The following is a 10780-nucleotide window of genomic DNA, read 5'->3' on the forward strand; positions in this document are numbered from 1 at the left end:
GACTACCAGTGGGTATCTAAGCATAGAAAACATCCTCAAAAGCATGACTTGAAGTGATTTACATGATCACTGCAGAGCTATCAGTGGATAGAGTTGTAGCTCAAGATAAGAAGGTATGTGGATTTCTGGTAAGGAAAATCACACAGATCTAGGAGAATTTAGGCTCACATTTTCCAGCAAAACCAAATTGGACAGAGCCTATTTAAGAGTATATTGTTTTATAGTGTACTTCGGGGAAGTCCCATCTTGTGTTTCAGAAGAAAACGATTCCTTCTGACATTCTATGTCATGAAATAGTTTGTCTGGCTCCAAGGCAAGAAAAAAATATACGATTTTAATGGTATTTAAACCTTTAATTCCGCCTGATTTAATTCCCATTGACATAGATAGACCCTTACTGACATTTTGCAAGATATCTGAGGATACAGATACAGTTAGCTCTGCAGAGTGGAATCCTTTTCCTATCTCAGTATTTTTTGGATCACATTAGGGAACTATCTTATAAAGAGGAAGAAGGTAGGGAGAGATGTATTCATTTTCGAATGCAAAATATTTGCCAATTGTGCACAAATGCTGTCACGGCCTGAAGCAGTGATTGATCACCTGGTGGGAAGGCAGGGCCAACCCAAGGGAACTCAGGTGCATGTAATAAACCTGAGTGGATCCAGGATCCACCCCTTCTCAGACCTCATTTAAGGGTTGGCAGTGGAAGCAAGAGGATCCTGCTGGAGATCTCTGCCTGCCTGCCTTCTGAAGGTAAGCAGCTCTTTTTTGGCTACTGCATTTGGGCTCATCCTTATTGGTTGTAGCCAAAGACTTTGCCACCCTGCTTTTATCTGTCACTGCTTTTTCTCCCACACCTTACGGAAAAACTGAGAAGAAAGGTTGAGAGCATCTTTCTGATAACAAACACAGGAAGGTCACTAGAGGGGCCAGCTGAAAGCTTATGCCTGCACAAGAGGCCCAAATGAATTTGCTTCTGTAATTTCAGACACTGTTTTCTTCAACGTGTCCTTTGTTATCACTGTAAGTCCAAACACACAGAGTAAGTTGTTGATGTTCTGTAACAGTGAGCTACAGAATGTTGAGGTTTTCTCCCTTTTTTTTAATCTCTTAATCAATAAAAGCAGGTCTCTTGTATGTGAACACATCTATTATTTCAAGAACTTGAAGTACTATCTGCAGAAAAGATATTTCACTTGATTCTGTTCACCAGAAAAGGTATTTAGGAATTAGATTATACCCAGGTTTTAAATGGGACCAGAACAATGTCTGAAGCTGTGTGCTGACTGCAGGCACTGAGATGTACAGGCAGAGGGTTTAAGCAAGAAGATCTGTAAGTAGCTAAGCCATATGCCTTATGGAGCTCCAACAAGACTTTATGCTTTCTTAAAATAAATACCTATGGAAGTTTAAGGAAGAGCAGGGTGTTTTGCTCCCTAACAGCACTTGGCATTCCCAGAAAGTGCTCTGCAGTCTCCTGCAGTCTTGCAATTTTTTGTCCCCTTTGGGGCAGAGAGAGTGAGACATGGGAAGGTTTGTTCTTTGTTCAACAATGTATGGTATGTAAGCAGAGGCCTGGTGTATGTTTCTCTTGAGTTTTAACTTTTATTTCTTCTGATTAAGCTTACTTCTAATGAATGTGAAAGAAATTGTATCTTCCATGTATACTAACCTTAAACTTGTTCCTCCAAGAGCCCCCATCTTATGAAGCATAAGAGAGCAGAGCAGAAATGTAGGATACTTAGACTAGTCTCTCTCTCATGTCTCATTTTCTTATTTTTAAGATTTATGAATCACGGAGCAGCCGAACTCTTTAGGAACCTTCTCCTTAGAGGCTTTGAAATGCGTTATCTTCTTGTGGTCTTAGCTACTTACATCACTAAAGCATGTGGCAGCTGTAGAAGGATATGGGGAGGAACAGCCCACTTTCACATCAGAATCTATAATACCAGAGGAGGAAGTTTTCACTCACTCCCTGTTTGACAGAGAACTCATCTGTCCCCTTACACACTGCTCTGTCAGACACTGCTTCTTTTGTTTTTAACATACCTCATATATCGAGTTCTAATTTCAGCTTCAGTAGTAGAAAAGGAGTTCCTGCCCATAAAAGCCACATAAGATAGCTTGCCGACCTCTTAGAGGGAAACCAGTCAGACTGCAAGATGCAATAATAAGTTTCCTTCAAAATATATCTGATTACGTAACAGATTGCTGTATTAAAAATTAAATAAGGCTTGAAATATGCAGCAATTTGCAGGCACTGGGGAGTGTGCTTAATAAAGAGAGTGCATTAGCTGCTTCTGCTTTTTGAAATGCAGTCTATAAATACTGTAACATCTTACTATTTCTTTCAGTGTGGGAGGACCAGACTATGTGAACCAGCTTGTTAAAATCAGCACTGAGTTCATTTTGAATGACATTGTTTTTACCTCTGCCTTGGTATTAATATGATCTAATCAGCACCTGATGACTGATTTTTTTTTTTCACCTCTCTGGGGACACTGTACCTTGTACATGCTCTAAATGTAGTGTGAATATGGAACCTCATCCTTGCGGAAGAAGTAATGGGACTTGAGCAGGATTCCACCCCTCCCAGGGGCTGCTCAGCATTTCACCGGACTCCATAGCATGACATGAGTTTGGTAGTAGTTATGCCAATGTCTGTGTTAACCCTCTGAGCATAGTTAATGCAAATCAGATGTTTCTCAGGATTAAACAGAGTTAGCTGGAGCTGCTTTGCAATGGGAGTTGGGAACACAGAAGCACTTTAGAAAAATCCCACTAGATATCACCATCTACATCTCACAGTTCCCAAACACGCAAATCAGACCGTTAGGGGCACAGATCTGAGTGAAAGCTATACATTCTCACTAGGTGAGATATAAATTCCCAAGGACCTGATTCACAGAAGGCCCTAAATGCTTATTTTTTATGGAATATTATTCACTGGAAAGGAGAAATCGGGAGAACAGTGAGTAGACAAGTAAGCAGGGGACTCGCTTTCAGAGCAAAGCCTATCCTTATCCCGTATGTATACCTATTCAAGTATTCTGCACAAGGTAAATAGCTCTACCAAGGAAGACCTAGAGGATGTTGGCTACTGAAGATGGCACTCAATTCCCTCTTAGAGCAGGTTTTAACCTAAGAGAAGGCTCTGACCACAGAGTCAGTGGTTGAAAGAAGGCATTGCCACAGGCAGTGTCCTGCAGGGATGTCTGTTCATGTGGCAGTGGCAGAAGCCCCACAGTGACCATCAACTAGCTCAATTGATTGCACTGTACAGCATAGAGGATTGTCCAGGAAATAGAGGGATGGAGGATCTTGCATCCAGTTACTGCAGGGCTTGGTCAAAAAAATGTTTATGGAACAGTTGTGTCATTCTGGGTGTATGCTTCCACAGTATTGCTCCTCTTCAGTCATGCAAAAAGGAGTTGTCAATCCACCACCTTTCAGGAGTACTTTGCCCTTTTGTTTTTCTAAAGCTGCATGGGAAGTGCTAGGTAAAATGAATGTGTTTCAGAGAAGTTAAATGGAACGACTGTGCATTGGATTGATGCAGTTTCCTTCCTGTCACATTCAAAACGCATCAGCAGCCCCATCCAAGCACACACTGGGCTAGGTTAGCGAGCTCATCAGGCATGCTATCCTTGCCTTCTGACTTCCTCCTGCAAATAAAAACGGTGGCCCTAATGAGAATTAATTAGGGCTGGGGGTGGAGGCAGGATGGGGGGGGAGACATCATGTTTTTGTTTGTATCGTTTGTTTTCTGTAAACCTGTGATGGGAAGAAAAAAATCATATTAGTTCTCCGTGCAATATAGCAAATGTAATAAAAAAAAATGAACGCATGGTAATTAGCTTCTCCATTAAGTATACCAAGCATAGACAATAGCAGTCGCGCAGTGCTGATTACAGACATTATCCTTGCCTGGATTTTTTTTTTCAAACTATTCAATCAACAGTGCTAAATAGAAACTTCAGTGTTCAATATTATAAGACACTAGCTGGCAGTTATACAAAGATGCCTTACACAATGTCATCTGGCTGCTTGCCTGATTCTCATATTACCTTCCTGTCTTGCCTTATACACTAATACGCATGGCTGATTAGAAGAAAAATGCAGAAGCTGCTTCCTTCTCTTGTTTTTTTTTTTCCTCCAGCTTCATGCCTTGAGGGAAAAAAGGAATCACATTTGCTAATTTCACCAGCAGCGCTTAACCTGGGAACAGAGCAATTCCTTTCAATTCTGCAGTAGTTATAATTCATACATAAACACTGCCTTGCACCAGAGCTGTTGGCGAGTGTTAGATTTTGCTCTGAGAGAAATGTTTATTACTGTTGTTGTACAGAAATCCTCCAGTAGCCTCAGTAAGGAGTCTCTTGGTTCAAAATAAACATTCAGGGGCTGTACAGTATTCAGGGGTTAGATGTCTGGAAAAAGGATTTCAGACTGAAAATCCCAGCTCAAATGACTCTGGAAAACATCTAGAAACTCCTTAAGTGATTGCTTTTGGGTGGATTTGATGATAACAGCAGGCCCTGTTGGGGAGTCCTACTACAGTTTATGCCAATTTCTTCAGTAGGATAAGCTATTCTTGTAGGAGGAATATTTTTATCATGTTTTTTAAAAAAAAAAAAAGTGTTTTCTGTATTCTTGATTTCTTATGGTGAAGCTGTAACAAAGCAGGTGTTGCATATCTCAGCTTCTCTGACAAACCTTCACTTTTTCCCCCGAGATAGTTTATTCAGGTTGAATTTGAAGTCTGGTCAGATGTCCAGGATTTCCAGATGTCGAGCAGCCAAGTCAGAGCCATCTCCATGTATCTGAAAATCCTGGGTATACATATGAGCACGCTTTGTACCAGAATAATCAGTGCCAACGATGTCTCAGACAGATGTCCAAATGCAAGTCCTCTTCACAGCAGACATTACAGGTACAATAATTCCTGATGAAAGCACACTCTCAGTGCATCTTTTAGGAAAGTCATATGGAAAAAAAATGGGACCTGGGAATAAGAATCTTTTGACCTTCTCAACGGATATGGCTAGGCCTAGGTACAGATGGAAGTCTATAGGCTGAAGTCTTACCTTACAACCTAGCAATCAGTTTGGGAAACAGACTAACACAAGAAAATGTGGATCCCTAAATATGCAACCTACATTCCTATGTGGCAGTGGTCCTTTGTTACAAAAGACCTCTTCTCTAAGAACACTGCAGTTAGTCAGCAAAAACAGGCTTGAAAAATGATTTTCTCTATTTGTCACATTGCCATCACAAATATGCTTAGAATTTAATGATGGACTTTCAAATTGACACACGCTTATAGATTTTTCTTTATGCATTTATATATTGATATATAAACATTTTAAAATGTGTATGTTGCACGAATACAGAATGCTTAGATCACCCACACCCCAAATCCTTCTCCTTTTCTATAGCTTTGTGACTCCTATACATGAGCTTATGCAAATCGTACTGTATACAGGCAAAGACAAGAACTGGAAATGAAGTGTTAAATGAATTCTGATTCTCCTTGAATTGTATGTTTCTACAAAATCTGTGTCAATGGAGGTTAAGTTTCCTGTTTCCCAACAGGAGGTCTAGGATTGCCAAACACTAGAGCAATTTCAGCTCTGTGTTAACTTGCATTTGTTGGCATGGGAAATTAGGCTGGGCACACATCCGCTCACCTACAGTGACCTGAGCAAGAGCTGCTTTATATATAAAATTTATACCATTTTTTTCTACTTTACTTACACTTCAGAGGATGACACAAAATCCTGCATAGCCAAGGGTGTCTCAGTTTATTTTTGTTACCACAAGCCAAGCAATAAGAAGGGCTTCACAAGGCCCACCTGAAGCCAAACAGCTTGGTGCTCAGATAAAGTGAGCTTTAAGGGATGCCAATCTGCTTGTGTCAGTCACCAAACTCAAGTTGTTTTCTTAAGAAGAGACTGAATGAGGAAAGGAAAACTCATTAGAAAAAATGAAGTTTACAATATGGGTATGAAAGGTGTCGTTTTACTAATCTCAGCAGCTCCTCATCTTCAATGACCACATCAGTGGTCATGAGCTCTGCATGGTCCTTCATGAAGGTCACTTTCAGAATTTGGGTGTATATCAGACACCAGGCCACTTAACTACTACTCACCTTTTAACCTAGTGAGTGAAAGTCTACAGGTATCATATAGAAATGCTGCAGACCTCAAACCCAGCTGCATTTTTCCATATGGGAAAATGATCAAATACTCAGCTGTGATTATGATATATGAATATATGAGTATATTCTTGCAGAGGAAATACCTGGTACTAAAATGTATTTCAGTGCAGAAAAAAAAAACATCAGTGCCTATGGTTAAAACTAGGATGAGAAAACTCAAATTTTTACTTTGTTTAAAGTAGAAATGAAACAATCTGTTAGGGAAATCCATCTTTATCCCTCTATGTGTCTGAGCAAGATACTTTCATGAAACATATCTATTAGCAAAACACAATTTGCTGGTCACAGAGAAGGAGTAACTGAGTAATACTTTGTGATCTGTGTACTATAGGAGCCACCATGGAATCATTCTTCCTGTCCAGAAAGATTGGGTTCTGTCAGACTCAGAAACCTCAGAATAAAAATAGGGCATAAACATGTGCAGAGCATGAATAAATAAAACCACATCTTGAGAGAGACAGTCAAAGAAGAGTAACACCATTTCTGTCCCCAGGGCCCTCAGTGCAGTTCAGAGTGATTTCCACGAGACGCCTTGTATTGCGTTTGTCCTGGCGTCTTCCACACTACCGCTGTTCACTACTTGCCCATAGGCACCTTCAAGGCTAGAGAGTAACATTTCCCCCAGACATCACTAACTTGTCCAAAAATACCCTAAGAAGACCTGCGTTGAAGGTCAGCTCTCAAATTCCATAAACCACTGAGTTCACCCTTTCCAGTTCAACTGAGTTCACCCAATAGTTCAACTGAGTTCATCCTATCAAAGATCAAGCTTTTAATGCTGAATAAGCAGAGTTACTGTGCCAAACACCTATGACTTACTATGACTTAGATGTGCTGTAGATAATTGGTTTGGAGTCTTAAGTTTTAGTTCTTTCAATCTAGCAGAAAAAAAAAAAAAGAGAGAGAAAATAAAAAAGGCAGGAAATGGAAATTTTTCCTAACTAGACCATTCATCAACCTCCAAAAATTTTTATTTGTGCTTTCCTGTGCAAAACGTTAAATTTTTGCATTAGCTAATTTTTTAAGTGAATTTTTTCAAAAGGCACTTTAAATGTGCATCGGTATTTACTTCAGAAATGCATTTTGAAGTTTCTTGCAGTCTTTTCATGGTGAAGTATTCTGCTTTTGAACATCTTATAGTAATCTTATTAAATGACTTGCACTCTGATTTTTTAAGCCAATGTGTGGAACGATATGTCCTCAAATGACTTCTGACCTTCTCTATTCCCTCAAAACCACACCGAATACAGGTATGTGCATTTTACAGTAAATATTTTTTGCTATTAAATGTGGTCACAAGAAGCCAAAGGTTGCCAGCATTGCCCACGAAACCTGCATAGCAGCTGGTAAAATTATGAAAACCCAGACTGTTGCAGTCATTTTTCATCTCCTTATTTTCAAGCTAAAATAATGTTATAGCTTATAAACTACAGCCAAATAAAGTAATGAACTCAGATAACGCTCAGAGGGGAAAGAAGGCTGCCTTGGCACAAATTAAGTGTGGTCATTTAGGATTTGTAATAAAGTCTGGCATTCTGCACATTTGCCAGCTATTATGTTAAGGGTCATTTAAGCCACAATCAAAATTCTTTTGTTTGCTTTAAAGAAATAAAGAGCTACTTTGAATCCTTTAAATCATTAAATCATTGGAAGACACTTGTCTGTGTTTAAGAAAAGATTCCTTCACTAATCTGGTGTGGGTACTTTACCCTGACAGACTGTTTTCACACTGTAAAGCAGACTCTTCTGGGCAAAGATTAGCACAAGGCTGGTAATGTACCATAGCAGAGACAAAAATGCAGTGAAGTAATGTCATTGGATAACACTGAAATGTTGGTGAGAAGGAAGCCGGCTGCTGACTACGATGCTCAGAGGTACGGCATACCTCTCATCTGCCTGTTATTCCTCAGAAAGAGTCCTGCCCAGCTCCTGCAGACCTGAAGTCCAGAATGTCTCTCGAGGTGTGAGCCCAAGGAGGGGCTGGAGCACATCCATCTTCCTTGGCACATGTGTCGCTGAGGAACAGCCTGAGCGCTTTAGGCCATGGTTTTATGAACATCTGAAGGGCTCACCAGCGCCAACCCTTTCTTTTCCCACAGTCGTCTTCCCTGTTTTAATCAATTTTCTTCCTTGTCCCAACTCACTCTGAAAGATTTTGGGGATCTGGCAATTTGTGGGGGGAAAAAAAGGATATGTGGATGGTAATTCAAGCTCTGTGCCCGGCCAGAACTTCATCACTCTCAGGAAAATGGTGTAAACACAGCATTTATAACATGGAGATGCAGTTCTACAGCTGATAACAATAAAAGAGGCTTCACTGTATGAAAAGATCAAGTTTTACATCTATATAATCTAAACCGGGTTGGTTTAAATGCCAGTGCCTTCAGTTCTGCGATACATTTTTGCCTAAGTTTAATATTGACTTCATAGGGTGACCTTCAGCTTATTTCACAAGAACCTTTTCTTTGGTCTTTTGGTAAGAAAATTAAGAATGAGGTTCTTGTGTGGGAGGAATCATGTTATGAATAAGCTCGTTCAGAATGTAGTATTTAATTTTGTCCAATGTACATGAATTTCTCAGTGTTTTGGTATATGAAGCCAGAGCTGTGTGTGTATTTTAATTATATCTCAATATATATAGTACCAGCTCCCATCATTAATGTCTGGGCCACAAGTCTGATAGAAATTTACTTCATTATTGTTTTATTCTAATTAATTTGTGTCTCATCTGGTTCCTTGCTTTTTCATGAGAGGTGCTGCTTCACCAGCAGGGCTGATAAATCCTATGGCTGAAAAGCTGGAAAAAAAAACAAGTATAACATGTGTGTATTCATTTGAGAATAAGTTGATTTAATTTAATCTACTTTATCTCGTATAACTTACTTCCAAGACTTGGACTGAATAAATTAAAAAAAAAAAACAACCAGGAGTGAATTCCTTTTAATTTGTTACTCCATTTCTTATTCCTGTTCCAACTGAACTACTCTGAATCTGTCCATGTTTATTTTTATATTTTATTTTTCGTACTTATGGCTTTGGGTGCAGACATTACATTTACCCCATGACTGCTCACCTCTTATCATGTCAGGGTACTGACCTAGCAAGTATGTCATGTCATGTAAATGCAGTATTACAGTAACTGTGATTGTTCTTATTTTCATAAAGAAGCAAATGTTTTTGGCAATTTTATTCATTGGTTGTTTTTTTTTTTCCAGTCATGGTATAAAGTATTCAGATGTAAAGCTTCTCTTTACCCTGGTCATTATTCCATTGAGACATTAACAGAGACAATTCTCCTTTGGTAAGAAACCAGCTGTTAATAGGTAAACTAGAGGAAATGTAGTGCAGAGAACAGAAGCTGCTGCATGGCTAGCATCTATGGCCACACCTTGAAGAGTGAATTTTTGGTTGGACTAGATAATCCATGCAGCTTGCTGTAGCCCCAGGCTCAGTGTTTCATCTAAATCACACTGCTTTCTCAGTATTTACAGCACAGCACACATGTTGTAGATTCTCAGCAGAATTTTGCTAAGGAGCTGGCTGAACCAAGAGGTGTCAGATCAGGTCAAGGCTGAAAGGAATGAAAGTTTGTCATTTTAGCAAGGGAGTAACAAATGGCAGGATATGTCATGTGAACACACAAATATTTGGAAATATAGAATCAAAGAATCATCTAGGTTGGAAAAGATCCTCAAGATTCTCAAGTCCAACTCTAAAGTCCAACCATCAAGCTCAACCATTCCTTAGAAGCTGACAGGTGAACTGAGCATGGAAGTGGATTGCTAACTTTAATGATGGCTTAGCATGGTCAAAAGGCAACATTATTATCCTGAGTCACCATTACATTACCATTTAGTCATCACTACCCGTTGTGAGGAAAAATGACCTTGTGAGTGAGGTATTGGCCAGGAATGGAGAGCTTGGCTTCAGTTCTCAGATCTGCCGCAGGGGCTGTGTGTGACAGGATTAGATGGCAATATCCTTGTACACAATGGCAGGTCATTCTTCTGAAAGAAACAGGAAATAAACAGGTACTGAATAGCAATTTAGTGTAAGCAGGGCTGATAGGGTGTGAAATGAGATGCTGGGATAGTTGTTCAGTATATGCAAAATCAGGATTGGCCCCAAATGAACCCACATGAATATCATATATACAGCAATATTAAAAACAAGCCCTTTAGCTCTCTGCATTCTTCAGGTCTTCATTTGCAAAATAAGAATAATATCCTGCTTTGTACAATAATTATTTTGCAGAATCATAGAATCGTTAAGGTTGGAAAAGATCACTAAAATCACCTTGTCCAACCATCAGCCCATCCACACCATGACCACTAACCATTTCCATCAGTGCCCTATCTTTGTATTTCTTAACTTCTCCAGGGATGGTGACTCCACCACCACCCTGGCCACCCAGTTCCAATGCATCACCACTCTTTCTGAGAATAATTTTTTTCTTAATATCCAACCTGAATCTCCCCTGGCACAACATGAGGACATTCCCTCTTGTTCTATTGCTATTACCTGGAAGAAGAGGCTGACCTCCACCTCATTACAACC

The 10780-nt window shown here is 39.6% G+C and overlaps 1 long non-coding RNA gene across 1 annotated transcript; it reads left to right on the plus strand.

The window, feature by feature from the left end:
• Window positions 1-675: 675 nt before the first annotated feature.
• LOC104910821 (uncharacterized) lies at window positions 676-10747 on the plus strand. The gene is made up of 4 exons (XR_793451.3): window positions 676-756; window positions 4743-4936; window positions 7401-7473; window positions 8134-10747. It is a non-coding gene; the product is annotated as an uncharacterized LOC104910821 (long non-coding RNA).
• The last annotated feature ends 33 nt before the right edge of the window (window positions 10748-10780 follow it).

This window comes from Meleagris gallopavo, chromosome 4, assembly GCF_905368555.1.
Source record: "Meleagris gallopavo chromosome 4, MGAL_WU_HG_1.1, whole genome shotgun sequence".
Classification (NCBI taxonomy): Eukaryota; Metazoa; Chordata; class Aves; order Galliformes; family Phasianidae; genus Meleagris; species Meleagris gallopavo.